Source organism: Acomys minous (genome assembly GCF_964271855.1).
Source record: "Acomys minous genome assembly, chromosome: 3".
Taxonomy (NCBI): domain Eukaryota; kingdom Metazoa; phylum Chordata; class Mammalia; order Rodentia; family Muridae; genus Acomys; species Acomys minous.
The window spans coordinates 77606833-77618891 of NC_140485.1; the positions used below are offsets into that span (position 1 = coordinate 77606833).

General features: G+C 47.4%; 1 protein-coding gene and 1 long non-coding RNA gene across 3 annotated transcripts in view; one reads left to right on the forward strand and one right to left on the reverse strand.

The window, feature by feature from the left end:
* GHRH (growth hormone releasing hormone) overlaps positions 1-12059 on the forward strand; it is a 38170-nt gene that overhangs the window by 7059 nt on the left and 19052 nt on the right. The window lies entirely within an intron of this gene.
* On the reverse strand, positions 4744-6058 carry LOC311594803. 2 transcript variants are annotated; one of them, XR_014778222.1, is made up of 2 exons: positions 5931-6058; positions 4744-5111 (listed from the first exon to the last, which is right to left on the reverse strand). It is a non-coding gene; the product is annotated as an uncharacterized lncRNA (long non-coding RNA). The 2 variants fall into 2 exon arrangements; XR_014778223.1 differs by having other exon boundaries at positions 4744-5180.

A 12059-nucleotide genomic window follows, 5' to 3' on the forward strand; every position in this document is an offset into this window, starting at 1 on the left:
CCCTCAGTCACAGTCATAGGGGAGGGGAGTAAGGGGAAAATGGGAGGGAGGGAGGAATGGGAGGATACAAGGGATGGGATAACCATCGAGATGTAACAAGAATACATTAATAAAATATAAAAAATAAGAAAGTCCAGGACAATCAAGGCTACACAGAGAAAGCCTTCCTCAAAAAACAAAAACCAAACAAACAAACAAAAAAGGCTTTGAAAGTTGTTTGTGTAGAAATAGAATTCCGTTTATACATCACATTTCAAATAATGTTAAAATAGCATTGACCCATACTAAAAGTTTGAGTATATATGACAAAGTATGGCCTTTCTCCTTTCCCAGTTGAAAGCCTGTAATGTTCTAAATATCTCATAAGCAAGATATAAGCTTCACTTACAGTACAGGGCTTGACTCCCTTGTACCAACTCTGAGGCTCATGGTTTTACTTTATTAGCGTGTAACCCTGTCCAAGGCAGCCTAGGACCATCCTATGACCTCATTTATTAAAAAAAAAAAAAAAAAAAGAGGCAGGAATGACTGGCCAGTGGTGGCATACATCTTTAATTCCAGCCCTTGGGAGCAGAAGAAGGTGAATTTCTGTGATTTTTGAGGCCAGCCTGGTCTACAGAGTTAGTCCCAGGACAACCAGGGTGACACAGAAAAGCTCTGTCTTGAAAAAAACCAAAAAATGGAGAAGAGTCAGGGGGTGCAGATAAAAAAAAAACATTTTAGAATCATTCCAAACAGTGGAATTTCAGAAGCCACTAAAATAACATATATGTGATACTGCTGAGACACTGGAGTCTACCTACACTTGGGTGTGCACTTTCCTCAATTCCCTCTAGAAATCTCCGTGCTTAAATATACATTAAAATCTCTTCCTAATAAACTCCGGCTCTGCCTCACACAGGCTTATCCTGAAGCTCTTTCCTGCAGGGAAGTCAGGAGTTGTTCCACCTGAATAGAGGTCTCTGAAAACCACCCTGCAGGCTGATGCAGGCGACAGTGTGGCGTTGTCTCTCCGGCTAGCCCCAAGATGGTGGTAGGCTTTCTTCTTTTTGCAAGGCAGCCTCCTCCTCATCTTTCGGAGCTCAGGCCATCTCTGAGAAGGCCTCCCTGTTGGTCCCCTGTTGTGGATGGTGCGCCCTAAAGATGGCTACAGCAATGTCTCCGCTTTGAACAATGGTCTTCTGTGCAAGAGATACCATGTTTAAAATCAGGCACAGCGCTTAACTGTCCTGTGCTGGCACTGTTTCTTAACAATTAGAATTTATTACACAACCCAGCTATCCTACACAAGAGGGAAAAAAGGTTAAAGGGAAACAAGACTAAACCTTCCAGTGTCTGCTTCAGGGGACGGGGTCCCTAGGGGCCTCTGGCCTGCACACTGGTCCAGCCTGCACGCTGGTCCTCTCCCCAGTCCACATGCACTCGTGCTCTGAATCTGAAGCCTTCTGCTCTCCTCCCGCCTGCGTCTCTCTCTAGGGTGCACTGGCCCAGTGTCCTCTTCTAATCTCTCTTCCCATCAATGTTCGAGTAAAAACACAATAGCCCAGCCAGAGTCCCCTGTGCGTTTCCTGAATTCCAGACCCAGGATGGCTCCACTCAGTCTATCACAAATGTCAATCTCAGTGGGGTATCCGTGGTGTTTCCAAGGGGCAAAGCCTGCCTTGACTGCTTTCACCTGGGACAGAGCCTACAGTCCTTCCACAGTCCTGAAAGCCAACCACCATGTAAAGAGTGAGCCTACCCCGAGACCACCCAACTGCCAGCATCAGGCATCAGACCTGGGAGGGAAGAAGCACTCCATGGGGTGAAGAGAATGCACGAGAAAGCAACAGAGGCAGAGGGTGATTGGTGGGTGTAGTGTTTGCTGTGCATTTTCTTTGACATGAAAAAAATTGGAGGGGCTGGAGAGATGGCTCAGTGGTTAAGAGCACTGCCTGCTCTTCCAAAGGACCCGGGTTCAATTCCCAGCATCCACATGGCAGCTCACAACTGTCTGTAACTCCAAGATCTGACACTTTGACATCCAATGCACATAGATTAAAATTAAATAAAATATTTTTAAAAAAAGAAAAAAAAAAGAAAAAAATTGGAGATTTTCATTATAATATGTTATGTTTTTAAATTTTCTTTTCTTTCTTTTTTTTTCTTGTTTTTTAAAAATATTTTTTATTTATTTAATTTTAATTTATGTGTGTTGGTGTGAGTGTCAGATCTTGGAGTTACAGACAGTTGTGAGCTGCCATGTAGGTGCTGGGAATTGAACCCGGGTCCTTGGGAAGAGCAGGCAGTGCTCTTAACCACTGAGCCATCTCTCCAGCCCTCTCTTTGGTTTTTTCGAGACAGGGTTTCTCTGTGTAGCCTTGCCTGGTCTGGACTCCTTTTGTAGACCAGGCTGGCCTTGAACTCACAGAGATCTGCCTACCTCTGCCTCTCGAGTGCTGGGATTAAAGGCGTGAGCCACCACGCCCAGCTTTTACTTTTCATTTATGTGTGTGTGCTATGTATTTGCACACCAGAGAAGCTATCAGGTCTCATGGAGCTTGGGTTACAGGCGTTTGTAACTGGTTCTGGCAATTGAACTTGAGTCTTCTCAGACAACACAAGTATGCTTTACCGCTGAGCCATCTCTCCAACCTCTTTTTATAAAGTTTTAGACAACAAAGGAAATCATATAAGAGGCTGGGTGTGGTGGCACACACCTATAGTCCCAGCACTTGGGAGGCAGAGGCAGGCAGATCTTTGTGAGTTCTAGGCCAGCCTGGTCTTCAAAGCAAGTTCAGGATAGCCAGGGCTACACAGAGAAACCCTGTTTCAGGATAAAGAAAAAGAAAAGAAAAGAAATCATACATATAGGGGGGGCTGGAGATATGGCTCAGAGGTTAAGAGCACTGGCTGCTCTTCCAAAGGTCCTGAGTTCAATTCCCAGCAACCACATGGTAGGTCATAACCATCTATAATGAGATCTAGTACCTCTTCTGGTATGTAGGCACACATGTAGGCAAAACACTGTATGCATAATAAATAAATCTAAAAAAAGAAAAATCATATAGGAAGTAGATTCTCCAGCCCCCAACATCTCCGGAAATACCCTATGGAACAGCAGTTGGGCCCCCATCTTGGCCCTACCCAAGTCATAATCCCCAAACCAAGAACTGGCTAAGATAAAATTTTTGTTTGTTCTTTGAGACAGGATTTCACTGCCAGGCGTGGTGGCTTATGGCTTTAATCCCAGCACTTGGGAGGCAGAGACAAGCAGATCTCTGTGAGTTCGAGGCCAGCCTGGTCTATAAAGTGAGCACACACAGAGAAACTCTGTCTTGAAACCAGCCCTCCGAGAGAGAGAGAGAGAGAGAGAGAGAGAGAGAGAGAGAGAGAGAGATTCTCTGGATTCTTTGTGTAGCTTTGGCTGTCCTGGAACTGCTGTGTAGATAAGGCTGGCATTGAACTCACAAAGATCTGCCTCCCTCTGCCTCCCAGGTGCTGGGACTTAAGGTGTGTGCCACCACTACCTGGCTCTAAAAGAAAATTTAAGTCTCTCTGTTTTGAGGTCTGCACTGCAGAAATTCTTCAGCTGGGTAAATGGCCCTTCTGCCACGACATCCTACCTAAGTCTTCAACATGTGGCAATGGTACATGCAGCAAGGCCAGGGACACATTCACCTCAGAGTCAGTGGGGCCCTGAGTGGGGACTCACCATTCTCTAGGCCTGCAGGAGGCCTTTAGCAGATAACCAGTGCGGCTGTTTAAGGTCTGTTCTCTGTCTACAAGGAGTGATAGCAGGGCTAGGTTCTATAATAGCCACAGTGCCAGGGGGCGCCTAGGCACCAGCAGTCCTTAAGCTACAGAGAAAAGTCCACATTGAAATGCTGAGTCATGAGGGAGGACACCAGACGGAATTCCTGTAGGAAGACCAACCACATGTGAGGGTTCAGACCCCTTTGTCTTCACCTTTTCCTTTTCATAAGTTTAAGGATTAGTGGCGTGTGGTCTTTCTCTGGGGTTACCACTCTTTTTTTCCATTTTTAATCAGCACCCCCCCCCCTTTTTTAAAGATTTGTTTATTTATTATGTATACAATGTCCTGCCTGCATGTGTGCCTGCCCACCAGAAGAGGGCAGCAGATCTCATTATAGATGGTTGTGAGCCCCGGGCTGGTTGCTGGGACCTCTGGGACTCAGGACCTCTGGAAGAGCAGCCAGTACTCTTAACCTCTGAGCCACCTCTCCAGTGCCCCAGGCCTTTCATTAAACTTCTCATTTCATTGAGCACAAGCTTTGGCTCCAATATTACATTTCCTGGTGCTCGTTTTCTCCTTAAACTGGACAGTTTATTTCTGTTTACTCTACCTGCTGCTTTTTATTGTAGGTCTGAGTAAGAGTGGTCACTAATAACAACCTGTGACACAGTCAATACAGGATTGTCTTTAAATCGCTTCTGTCAACAACATTGATCCTAAACTCGTCAATTTAGCCTCCACCATGCCCCAGGATATTTGATTCCATTGTGAACCCTGAGATTGTGAACAGTTAAAAAAAAACCTGTTTCTTATTGTGGTGTGGCTCAGCTTTTGACCCTAGAGCTTTCTGTTTACTGTAAACAATTACTTGTAGTTTGGCTCATTGCTAGCACACACCTCTAATCCAAGAGCTTTCTGTAGACAGTGCTATACCAAGATCGCTCAGTGTAATACTGAGATCACCCAGATTGAGAGACCCCCCCCCCCAAATGACCATCAGGACTCGATACTGATACAACATACATGGGGTCCTGTATTACAAAGCTCGAGCCTCGCAGGATAGGAGAAGTGACCCAGAGCTTCAAGGCCAATGAGCTTATAAGGGGGAAAAACTGTAATTGGGGGTTGAGGGTCACAGGGAAGTAAGGAAAAAACCATAAGAGGGAGTTCGTGACTCACAGGAATGTCAACCTTCAGGCAGGTTGGGTTGGGGCTGGATCTCAAGGGAAAGCTGTGAGTCTCAGGAATGCAGACCTTCAAGCAGGCTGGATCCAGGAGGCTGAATCTCCAGGGAAGTTGTTTTATCTCAGAAGAACATTGGGCGTTCATTGCATCTAATCCAATCCAGTAGAGTTTCTGGAGAGTGCTGGCAGGTCTAGTTTACGGCAGTGCATGGTCATTGCCGGAATGCAGGAAGAAGTGAAGTCACCTTGAAGGACAAGTTCTCAGCCAGAACATTCACAGATGACAGCATTAGAATATGGCATTAGTTTTGCCCTTACAACAGGATTAAGTAACGTTAACCATAGGCCAAGAGGCAGAGCAAGCAACCAGAGAACCAGGAAGTGAACATAGGAAAAAAACAGAGGGGGTGGGGGGGAGCCAAAAGGATAGATAGAGAGACACACAGGAAGTAGGAGGGAGGGACATTGAGTTTAAGGGTATGTAAGACAGCTTGGAGAAGGAAGGCCTTTTCCTTCTGGGATGTGAGCTGAGTAGGAAGGTCCACTGGGTGCTTTCTCTGCCTCTCTGAGCTAGTGGGCTTTCACCCCAGGCTCTGGTAAAATCAAACGCTTGGGAGTTTGTTTTTAATAGCAACAGCAGCAGATTTGTAGGATAAAGGCAAAAGGCAGCCACATCTTCATCCTTCCCAAGTACCACAAGAGTGGTCTCTATGCCAGAAGCTAATATTAGTATTGTTCCCTTCTGAACTCTCTTGGGCTGGACATGCACAGTCCATCTATGTTGTCCCCAGAACTGCTGTTTTCGAGACCGGCCCACTAAGCCCTGCTGGAAATGTCCAGCTGCTTTTCTAGTTCAGAGTCCCAAAGTGTTTCCTATTCCTCCAAAGAAAAACATGGCCAGGCCTATCACAGCGATACCACACTCCTGCCTTAGGGTTTCTATTGCCGTGAAGAGACGCCATGACCATGGAAACTCTATAAAGGAAAGTATTGAATTGGGGCTGGCTTACAGGTTCAGAGGTGTAGTCCGTTATCATCGTGGTGGGAAGCATTGTGGCATACAGGCAGACATGGTGCGGGAGTCCTACGTCTGGATTGGCAGGCACCAGGAAGACCTTGAGCTTCAGAAACCTCAAAGCCATCCACCAACTGATACACTTCCTCCAACAAGGCCACGCCCACTCCAACAAGGCCACACCTCCTATCGTCTATGGCCGAGGGGGGCGCATTTTCATTCAAGCCACCAAAGTTCATGATCTTCACGGTGGGAAGCAGGCAAGCATGGCAGTGTGGCAGTAGCTGAGAGCTTTACATGGTGATCCACAGGCTGCAGGCAGAGAGAGGGAGACCCGAGAAGAGCTTTTGAAACCTCAAAGCCCATCCCCAGTGACATACCTCTCCCATAAGGCCACGCCTCTTAATCCTTTCCAAACAGTTCCACTAACTGAAGGCCAGGCATTCAAACACATCAACCTATGGGAGTCATTCCCGTTTAAACCACCAGACTCTTCCTCAGAAAATCCAAACACCCTGGCCATTCTGAAACATAAAAAGCTTTCAGCAAAAAAAAAAAAAAAAAAAAAAAAAAACCCACAGACTATTGCCACACACTAGGGACAAGGTCTGGGGCTAGGGTGGGCTGAAGTGACAGCCATATCAATAAATAATATGACCCAGCACTCGGGAGCCAGAGGTAGGCAGATTGATGTGAGTTTGAGGCCAGCCTGGTCTACAAAGTGAGTCCAGGACAGCCAAGGCTACACAGAGAAATCCTGTCTCAAAACAAACAAAACAAAAACCAAGAAAGAAAAGAAAAATAAATAAATAACATCGTAGTGTTGCTTACATTAGCATACAAAAAAGTAAGTTGCATCATGGCATCTTCATTCATGTCAGCCATTGTATTTTGTTTTCTTTCTTTCTTTCTTTCTTTCTTGTTTTTGTTTTTGTTGTTTTTGTTTTTCAAGATAGGATTTCTCTGTGTAGCCTTGACTGTCCTGAACTCTCTTTGTAGACCAGGCTGGCCTCGAACTCACAGCGATCCTTCTGCCTCTGCCTCCCGAGTGCTAGGATTAAAGGTGTGCGCCACCACGCCCAGCTTATATTTTGCTTTCATTCATCCCTCTACCCATCTTATTTTATTTTATTTTATTTTTTGGTTTTTTGAGACAGGGTTTTTCTGTGTAGCCTTGGCTGTCCTAGACTCACTCTGTAGACCAGGCTGGCCTCGAACTCACAGCGATCTGCCTGCCTCTACCTCCCGAGTGCTGGGATTAAAGGCATGCGCTAACCCATCTTATTTTTGATCCCCTTCCCCAAGGGGTCCTTTATTTTACTTCCATGCTACGTGTATTTTCTCTTTTTCCCCTTTCTCTCATCCATTCCTCTCCCTCCCTACTTCATTTTGTTTTTCTTTAAGACACAGACTGTGTTGCCCAGGCTAGCCCCAAACGTGCAGTCTTCCTGCCTCAGTTTACCCAGAACAAGAGTATTTTGAGTTCTGTACAAGAAATATTTTCAGAGTGACAGGGGAACCCAAGAGAAACACCAGAGACATTTGGAAGCCATGGGAGGCTTTCCAGAGGAAGTACATGCCAATCTCTCAGCGGAGCACACAGTAGAACCGTTGATCCAGTCCAGGGCTCCCGGGCCGTTCTCTCAACTCTCCGAAGCGCTTCAGTCGTGAAAGCCGCACAAGTTTTATGGGCACCGGCATCGGGCTGGTATTAATTACTTCCACATTTATTAAGTGCCCCATTAACCTTGGCTCTGACAGCACTGTTGGCTCCCGGGGTTAAATCCACACTAAATATTCAATTATACACAGCAGAAGCAAGCTCACATTTGGCAGGGATTAGCTTACTTGTCCCGCAAAAAGCGCTTTTCCAGTTGAATAACGATGGCGCTTTTTAACTATGCAGTGTTTTCCTCTTGAGGGGCTTGAAGCAGGACTATGTTCCAGAGGGAGACAGAAACTGTGTGCCGCCGCCCTCCCTGTTGAGTAGGTTGATGAACTCAGTAAAGAGAGCTGCCCCCCCCCCCACACACACACACTCACCGCATAGCCTGGAGTCCACCCACTCTTCCTCCAGGGACCCAGCTCTCACTATCTTGGCCTTGAAGCTTTCTCCATCCCACAAGGGATGCTGCAGGCAGCACTCACCACTCAGGGAAGCACAGAGCACTGAGTTAGAAAGGCTGAGACCTAACTGCTGACCACCTCCTGCTGGCTCTGTGACCTGCGTTTGCTCACTTGAACTTCCCGCCGATGTCTAGGAAACCAAGGCAGAGAGGTCGAATGGTGACTCTAGGACTAGCTGTATGTTGTTGCATTCTCAATATGAGGCGACGCTACTCAAAAGGCTCACGGTTGGGGGTTTGAGCGATGCCTCAGTAGTTAATAGCGCTTGGTGCTCTTACAGAGGACCTGGGTTCAGTTCCCAGCACCCACGCGGCAGCTCACAGCTGTATAACTCCAATTGTAAGGGCTCTGATACCCTCTCCTGACCTCTGTAAGCACCAGGGACGCATGTGGCGCAGATACATGCATGCAGGCCGACACTCAAACACATAACAGACCTTAACTAACAAAAAGGCTTACTGAAAGCTTGGTTGACAGTGTGCTTGAGTTTAGAGCTGGGTTTCAGAAAAGTGCTTAGACTTTGAGGGCTCTACATGGATCCATCATTTGATGGTATTATTGGAAAGGGGTGGAACTTAGGAGGCGGAGCCTGGTGGGAGGAGCCTGTGGGAGGCGCCCAATGGGAAAGAAACTGTCTTTGTCCAGCTGCTTCCTGCCTGCCAGGTGAGCAGCTGTGCTCCGCCACACCCTCTCTGCTGTGGCCCACAGTAATGGGACCAAGCAACCATGGACCAAAGCCTCCGAAGCTGTGAGTCTAAGTCTTTTAGACTGCTTCTTTCTGCCATCTGTCACAGTGACAGTCTGATTAACACAACATTAGTCAGTATTATAGCCAGGACTCAAAGTCAGGACTTGGAGCTCTTTGGCTAAACCACAGACAAACCTGCAATTCATTGGTTCAATAGATATTTATTGAGTATATTCTTCTTCTTATTTTCTGTTTGATAGTTTGTTTTGGTTTGGTTTTTTTTGGGGGGGGGGGTCAACACAGGGTTTCTCTGTGTAGCCATGGCTATCCTGGACTCTCTTTGTAGACCAAGCTAGCTTTGAACTCACAGTGATCCATCTGCCTCTGCCTCCCAAATATTGAGATTACAGGCATGTGCCACCATGCCCGGCCCCTGTACATATTTACTTTTAAGTTTTTTTAAACATGTTTATATTATGTGTATGAGTGTTTTACCTGCATGTATGCATGTGCACCCCACATGTGTGCCCGGTACCCTCAGAGGTCAGAAGAAGGCATTGAATCTCCTAGAGCTGACGTTATGGCCAGTTGTGAGCTACCAGGTAGGTGCTGGAGACTAAACCCGGGTCCTCTGAAGAGTATCCAGTGCTCCTAACCACTGAGCCACTTTTCCGCCCAGGGCACCTGCCTCTGTGGCCAGCACTAGCTAGAAAAGCCCTGCTGAAGGAACATGTTCCCATCCCTAATGTATCATCATCCAGCAAGGAAGACAGGCTTAAAGCCCTCCACAGAGGAGTATGTGAACACCACGTTAACAGAATTTTACATGTACGTGTGTCTGCACATGTGGAGGCCAGAGGCCAACCTCTGGTGGTGTTTTTCTCAGGTGCTTCTTGTTTGTTTGTTTGTTTGTTTTTAAGTGATAGAAATAGAGACCGTGGAGTTTTCTTAAATCTCATTTACTTATTTACTCGTTTTGATCTGCGTGTGTCTATGTGCACGCTCCTGTGTGTGTGTGAGTGCAGGTGTGTGCACATGTGGAAGTCAGAAGGCAGCCGCAGGGGTCAGCCCTTGCTTCCCACTGTACTGGAGACAGAGCCCTTGTGGGCGGCCTCTATAAGCCAGGCTAGGCGTCCCACAGGGTTCCACGGACTCTCCAGCCTCTGCCTCCCTTTCCCCGCCAGGAGCTCTGGGATTGCAAACCTCATCCAGCCTGAAATGGGTTCTGGTGATGCCCTCTCAGACCCTCGTGCTCGCACAGCAGGCGAGCTACCCACTGAGCTGTCTCCACAGCCCCAGATGGTTTATCAAAGAAACAGATGCTCTCAAGAATGGGGGTGGCCTAAAGGGCTGGGGAGCACAGACTCGGATGCCTGCCTTGTTTGGTTTTTATTTAAAATGATACTTTTTTTTTTTTTAAAGATTTATTTATTTGTTTTTTGGTTTTTTTTTGGTTTTTCGAGACAGGGTCTCTCTGTGTAGCCTTGGCTGTCCTGGACTTGCTTTGTAGACCAGGCTGGCCTCGAACTCACAGCGATCCGCCTGCCTCTGCCTCCCGAGTGCTGGGATTAAAGGCGTGCGCCACCACGCCCGGCTTTAAAGATTTATTTATTATTATGTACCTAGTACTCTGCCTGCATGTACACCTGAAGACCAGAAGAGGCCATCAGATCACGTTATAGATGGTTTTGAGCCACCATGTGGTTGCTTGGAATTGAACTCAGGACCTTTGGAAGATCAGGGCAGTGCTCTTAACCTCAGAGCCATCTCTCCAGCCCCCAAGTAAAGATATTTTTAAATCTTTTTTTTTTTTCTGAGACAGGGTTTCTCTGTATATCCCTGGCTATCCTGGAACTCACTCTGTAGACCAGGCTGGCCTCAAACTCAGAGATCCACCTGCCTCTGCCTCCCAAATGCTGGGATTAAAAGTGTGTATCCCTGCTGCCCAGCTTATTTTTAAATGTGTGTGTGTGTGTGCGCGCGCGCGCACGCAAGGTGTCTATGGAGACCAGAAGAGGGTGTCAGATCCCTTGGAACTGAAGTTTCAGGCAGTTGTGAGCCATCTGGCAAGTTCACTGAGCACTGAGCTTGGGTCCTCTGGCAGCGTTAAGAGCCGCTGAGTTATAAGCCATCTCTCCAGCCCAAGAACGCTTGGATATACCATTTAGGTGAGGCAAAAAACTGGCCCTATTCCTGTTCCCGTGAGCCTCTCAAACAATGATATTGTTATTTTCACTGCAGAGGTTGCATACGTGAGCCTCTGGGAGCGTCTAGAAGGGTTGGGACATGTGTTGCTCACAGTGAGATGACAGAGGACTAAAGGGCCAAACAGGAAAAAGAGAAAAGAGGAGAAAGAGACAGGAGAAACAAAGAGGCTGTGCCCACATACAATGACCTCCGAGTTACAAAAAAAATCCACAATTACTTTAGAGCGGCTGAGACCACAAGCTATGGGTGCGCTGTCTGCTTCTTTGTTGCCGGCTCCCAGGTTGTCATGGCAATGTAATAACCTATGATAAGCTTATTTTTGGTTCTGAAAACAGTTTAAATAAAAGCAAATATCAGTAATCTGCAGATGGGTTGCAGAGAGAGAGAGAGGAGATGTCCACGGAGGAAAAAACACCAGGGTGACCTTTCTGGAGCTGACACCTGTCTTTAAGCTGGCGGGACAGAGGGCCACAAACCTGGGCAGGCATCGAAAGTGCCAGAGGCGAGCGCAGTCATCAGTGTCTGCTCCAGTAGGTCTGATGTGTGTGCTGCTTTGACCCAGTCCCAGGAAGAGCACAGAGCGCCAGGTGGGACCACAGTTGAAAAGCCACTGTCCTGCCGGGCGGTGGTGGCGCACGCCTTTAATCCCAGCACTCGGGAGGCAGAAGCAGGCGGATCACTGTGAGTTGGAGGCCAGCATGGTCTACAAAGTTAGTCCAGGACAGGCAAGGCTACATAGAGAAACCTTGTCTCAAAAAAACCAAAAAAAAAAAGAAAAAAAAAAAGAAAGAAAAGAAAAGCCACTGTCCTGATGGATCCATACTGGGCTCTGTGAATGGTAGGCTCCAGCCTCTGCTCACCCTAGACACACCTGTCCCCAGCCCCGGCCCCCACCCCCGCCCCCGCCCCTCCCATTACCAAGTGTCACAGCTTCCGAACATCTCCACAGGAGGCTATGGAGGAGACATTTTTGTGAGCCAAGGGCGTTCAGGGCAGCTTCCAGAGCAGAGGCTTGCACCTCGTGTAGACAGGTGGATGGGAAGACGGTTCTATGCCTGCCTGTTTCTGCTAAGACGCTTTCATTCAGCTGGCTCACCAACC